General features: G+C 37.3%; 1 long non-coding RNA gene across 3 annotated transcripts in view; it reads right to left on the minus strand.

Moving 5' to 3' along the window:
• LOC104853042 overlaps positions 1-5,145 on the minus strand; it is a 35,213-nt gene extending 30,068 nt beyond the window's left edge. For 2 of the 3 annotated variants that reach the window (XR_777670.1, XR_777669.1), the window contains exon 1: positions 5,056-5,116. This is a non-coding gene — a long non-coding RNA (uncharacterized LOC104853042). Of the gene's footprint in view, positions 1-5,055 lie in introns of all 3 variants that reach the window. The other variant, XR_777671.1, reaches the window with a different exon arrangement.
• Positions 5,146-5,196: the final 51 nt, after the last annotated feature.

Genomic DNA, 5,196 nt, shown 5'->3' on the forward strand with positions numbered 1-5,196 from the left:
CCATTGATTTAAATCTCTAACCCAAATTTCTCCTGGTAATGCTTTATAACTTTTAGTGTATATTTCTTGCATATATTTTGTTAAATGTATTTGTAAATATTTAATTATTGTACTATTATAAATATTATTTTCTAATTACCCATTGCTGTTTGTATTATTGTGTTAGGGTTTCCAAACAAGTTATCAAAGACCAAATCGTTTAACTATTGGAAATTTACCTTCCTACAGTTCTGGAGACTAGAAGTTCAAGATCAAAGAGCCAGCAGGGTTGTTTTCCTCTGAGGCCTCTGTCTTTGGGTTGTAAGGGGACCATGCTTTTGCTTTCTCTCCATAGAGTTGTCTCTCTGTCCAAGAGCATCTGTAGCATCTCAGAGTGTGCAAATCTCCTCTTCTTTTAAAGACATTAGTCAGATCAGAGTAGGGGCTACTCACAGACCTTAAGGAACTCTTTAAAAGGCTTATTTCCATTTTGAGGGACCAGGAATTAGAACTTCAATTCATAGTTATAGTGGGTTACAGCTCAGCACATAGCACCAATACACAGATAGACAATAGGCTTTGTATATGGCCATTTATGCTGTGATGTTTTTCACTCATCTCTTAATTTCTGACATTGCTTTGTACATTCCTTGGGTATTCTTCACAGACAGATAGTCATGTTCTGCAAACATTGAATGTTTTACCTTTCCCTTTTCAATTTTTCTGCTTCGTGTTTCTTTTTTATTTTGGGATATATTGCAATGCTTAAGGCTCTAGGACAATACTGACTAGAAATAGTAAGGGTGGGTTTCCTTGTTCCAGGGGGAAGTTTTTTATAGATGTTCTTTATCAAATTAAAAATTATGCTTCCAATCTGTGTAGGCAGGGAATTTTCTAAAACTCATGAGTTTTAAATTTTGTCAAAATTTTTTCTGCATCAATTGAGATAACCCTTTGTCAATTTTTGTTGATAAGTTTAATTGCTTTAAATGATCTTTGAATGTTATATAAATGACATATATTTGGAAAAAATCACACTTCATCATTGAATATTGTCCTTGAAAATATTTTTATATAATGGCTTCAATTTATGAATAGTTTAATAAGATTTTTATACCTATATCATAAGGAATATTGTTTCATTTAATATCTGTGTCATATTTGATTACAGCTTTTCTGGCTTAATGAAAGGGTTGGTACAATGTTGGTATTTTATTACTTTTCCCTTAAATGTTTGATCAAATTTACCAGTAGCCTGAAGGTTTCCTTGTAGAAAGGTTTTTATGGAATAAAATCAATATGTTATTGAATTTTATTTCAATGGAATTCTGACTTTCACCTTGTGTCAGACTGGTTTAGTCCCCCCTCTCCCAATTAATTCATCCATTTCATCTAAATTATTGAATTTATTGGAATCAAGTTGCTCTGTGTACTTTTATTTCATTTCATGTATTAAATGTTTGGAACAGAAGATAGTGTGTAGCACTGGGGGAAAAACAGGTAAGGTGTTATGACTTGTAATTTGTATTCTCTTTTTAGGAAAAAGAATGTGATCATCTCTCATTTTGTGTGTTTTTCTAGCTGTATGACTAAAGCTTTCAACAGAGGTAGGTAAAAGCCAAATAATGCACAACTTGATAAGCCATGTCAAATAATTTGGTTCTCAACTGTCCCCTGAAGGGCTATGGGGTGCTCATCTCTTCCTCTCTCTTTTTTGCACATGGCCATGAGGCAAAGGGATGCCCTTCACTGTGTGTTCCTGCCATAATGTGTTGTGCTGCCACAGGCACAAAGCAATGTAGCCCGTCAGTCATGAACTGCAACTTCCAAAACTTAAAGTCAAAACAAGTCCTCTGTCCTTTAAAACTGATTATCTCAGGTATTTGTTACCATCACGGCAGGTTGACTAACACTCCATATTAGAGAGTTTGGATGTTATTCCAATACAATGGAAATACACTGCCTTCAATGTACTGTTGCCTAGTATTTGTTTATTTACTTATTTTGTACTAGGGATTGAAAGCAAGAGCTTGTGTTTGTGAGGCAGGCAGCTCCACTGAGCTAAATCCCTGGTCCCTACTGTTACCTAATTTAACATTTGTTTGTTAAAATATCAGTAACAGCATGTTCTCAAGTTACTTACTGGCAATGTTTATTTTTTACTTATTCTTTAACTCATTACAAACTAAGGTTTGAAATGCTTAGAGCAATACACTCCAACAAGTTAAAACAAAGTAATTGAGAAAAAAAAGCAATGGAGCACACTGGAAAAAACAATAAATTAGAACTGGTAAACAAAAGGCCAACATAAGGCCAATTCAAAATATGTTTACCTCTAAATACATACTTCCAAGTTTTAAAACACATTTGCCACAAAATGTATCTCAGCGTCTAGAACCTAGAACAGTTTGAAACACTCCTGTCCCTCAGCCTCTTGCAATGTTTTTCCTGGAAAAGGCCTTCACAGTAATCCCAGCCTACCACTTACAACATTCAAAACTGGATTCACAGAATGGAGAATATGTGTGTTGGTTTCATTGTGGCAATTTTTCAGAAACCTTGATTTCTAATTATTGTACACAACTAAGTTAATTAATATCTTGTAGGCAACTAGAGGGAGCCAATATAAAAGACAGTTAAGATTCATTCACTGAAGGTCAGCATTATAAAAAAGGACAAAGGACTACACTTACATACTTCCCATAGAGATGAAAAGCAGTGATTGGTTAAATAGGTATCAATTTTTCTTGGGCAGGGAACAAAACCTCCTTAGCCCATTCCTTCCAGGGGAAGACTGGTTCTTTCCATTAAGCTTGCTATGTGACTAGTTTCCCCATTTGATTCTCATTTAGTAAATATTACCTAAGTGACGATACTTGCTATAATCTTGTTTGTTGCTCATAGTTTTCTCCCACCTCACAATTTCCCATTGGATCAATATTACCCAAGGGATGATAATTGTAATCTTATTAGACTGTAGTTTTGTCCCATCTTCTACCCACCTCGTCTGGAGGCTTGGCTCACTAAAAAACCTCTGAGAAGCAAGGCAGGTGGGCAACTCACTTTCCAGTCCCTCTTCTGTTTCTCTTACACAGAAGCTATCTTTCTTTCAATAAATTCTTCCGACTGTTTTGGGGCCTAGGATTTAGCTCAGTGGCACTGCACCTACCTTGCAATCACAAGAAAATGGGAAGTGGGAAAGGGAGGAGAAAGAAAATAAGGGAAAAGAAAAAATGTGAAAAAAGGAAAATAATGGAAAGAAAGTCTTTGTAAATAGGGAAGGGTGAAGGGGGTGAAGGGAGGGCAGGGGTATGCAGAAAAAAATAAGAACAAAAGTATGCCATGTAAAGGTATAAGATCCCAATGATAAATGTAACTGTACTTTTGTTTTAAATGTACAAATATGCTTTAACAGTAAAAATAATTCTTCCTACTCTTAACCTCCATTGTTCAGAGTTCATTATTTGATTTTAGAGAACACAAACTCGGCATTTCAGATATCTAGCAAGTTGGGAGTTCTAATATAATATTATATAATAGTATTTCCCTTGTTTGGATTATTTTGTTTATTTGGATTATTTGGTGCCCTATATCATGTTCATTTCACTATGAGAAGCGACAATAGACATTTGACCATTGCCCGTTATCTTTGTCCATTGTGCTGCTGTTATAAAATGCCATATGCTGAGTAGTTTATAAACAATGTAATTTTATTTCTTACAGATTTGGAGGCTGAGAAGTCCAAGATCAAGGTGCTAAATGATTTGATGTCTGGGGGATCAAGTTTCGACTATATATGAACTATATAGAGGGGGCACAAACATTTAAATCATCTCACCTGTTTATTTAACCATGGCAGCCAACCAAAGCAAACAACTCAACCCAAATATCCACCTTATCTGTAGTCTAAGTCCAGCTTTAAATGAATTGATCTCCCATTAAGAAAATAGGAAAACAAATAGCAATAAAGAGAAAGTCTCTATTTCCTGAGCATTGTGCTCATTATTATAGTAGTAAGTTAGCAATTACATCTCACTTAAACATTACTGATGCCTTATTTCACACTCTCCTTTTCCACTTGGTTTATATTGGTTGTGACCACCTGCATACACACCTTTAAAGTTTTAGAGAAACCAAAGTTACAAAAGGACAATTATTCAGTTCAGGAAAATAAGTGATTGGAACGTTCCCGTATCATCAATTTAATTATGTGTTTCTGTGTACTGAGTAATGTCTTACGTTCCTGCCAAGTGTATTTTAAGGGGAGTTTGTTAAAAGTATGTCAGCTAAATTACTTCTGGTATATCACTTCTAATGGTGTCATTCACACGTGGTGCAACATACAACTCCGGATTAATTCTTTCTAAAGAAATAGGTCATTGCAGAATGCCATATTAAAACTGCAAATTCGTGACAGGAAGACTGGGATGAGGACAAAGGAAAAGAAACCAATTCTCTCTTTTTCTCTCTCAGTATGGTAGGGATAAACAATACAGGGTAGAAAGTCCTAGCCCTCTTTAATGGATATTTTGGGGCATGTTCATTCCATTTAAATAAAAATGACGAATTAATTTAAAATTGCTCTCCACTATATCCGGATAGTGCTGCTCTTCTCAAATTAACTTATTTCTAACATCATCCGCAAACACAGCCACGATCGCTTTACTTTTTCTTTTTTCACTTCTGAAAAGATGTTTTATACAAAAACAAAAACAAAACAAAACAAAAACAAACAGCACTTAACTGCCATCACTGTTGCTATCTTTCACAATAAGCACAGGTGTGGATGTGTTGGAAGTTGCACATCTACACTTGCAAATCTGTCTTGGTGGCACAGAGTTCAACTCCCCGACCTCTGGGAGCGATGCCTGGAACGCCTGCAGCCACCACACCGGCCGAGCTCAAGGGAAGTGGGTCTCTGTCCTCCCGGACCTGGGGTCTATCTGGGGAAGAGCGGGGTGGCGCCCTCGTTGTACTTCCAGGTTGAGGCAAAGCGCCCAAGGGGGTACCGTCCCTTTCACTTTCGGGGGAAACTTTCCCTCCCTCCCTCCTCTGGATAGGGGATGCGTGCCCCACCTTGTGACCTTTCGCTTCCTGGAGTGGGACACAGCGAACACACCCACTGTTACCTTTGCGCGAGCCCCGGCCGCCGGTTCAACACAGCGCACCCCAGCGGCCGCCTGGCTCCCCGTCCTCGCGGCCACTGGGCTTCCGGAG

Source organism: Fukomys damarensis, unplaced genomic scaffold (assembly GCF_012274545.1).
Source record: "Fukomys damarensis isolate Sample0158 unplaced genomic scaffold, DMR_v1.0_HiC HiC_scaffold_38, whole genome shotgun sequence".
NCBI lineage: Eukaryota > Metazoa > Chordata > Mammalia > Rodentia > Bathyergidae > Fukomys > Fukomys damarensis.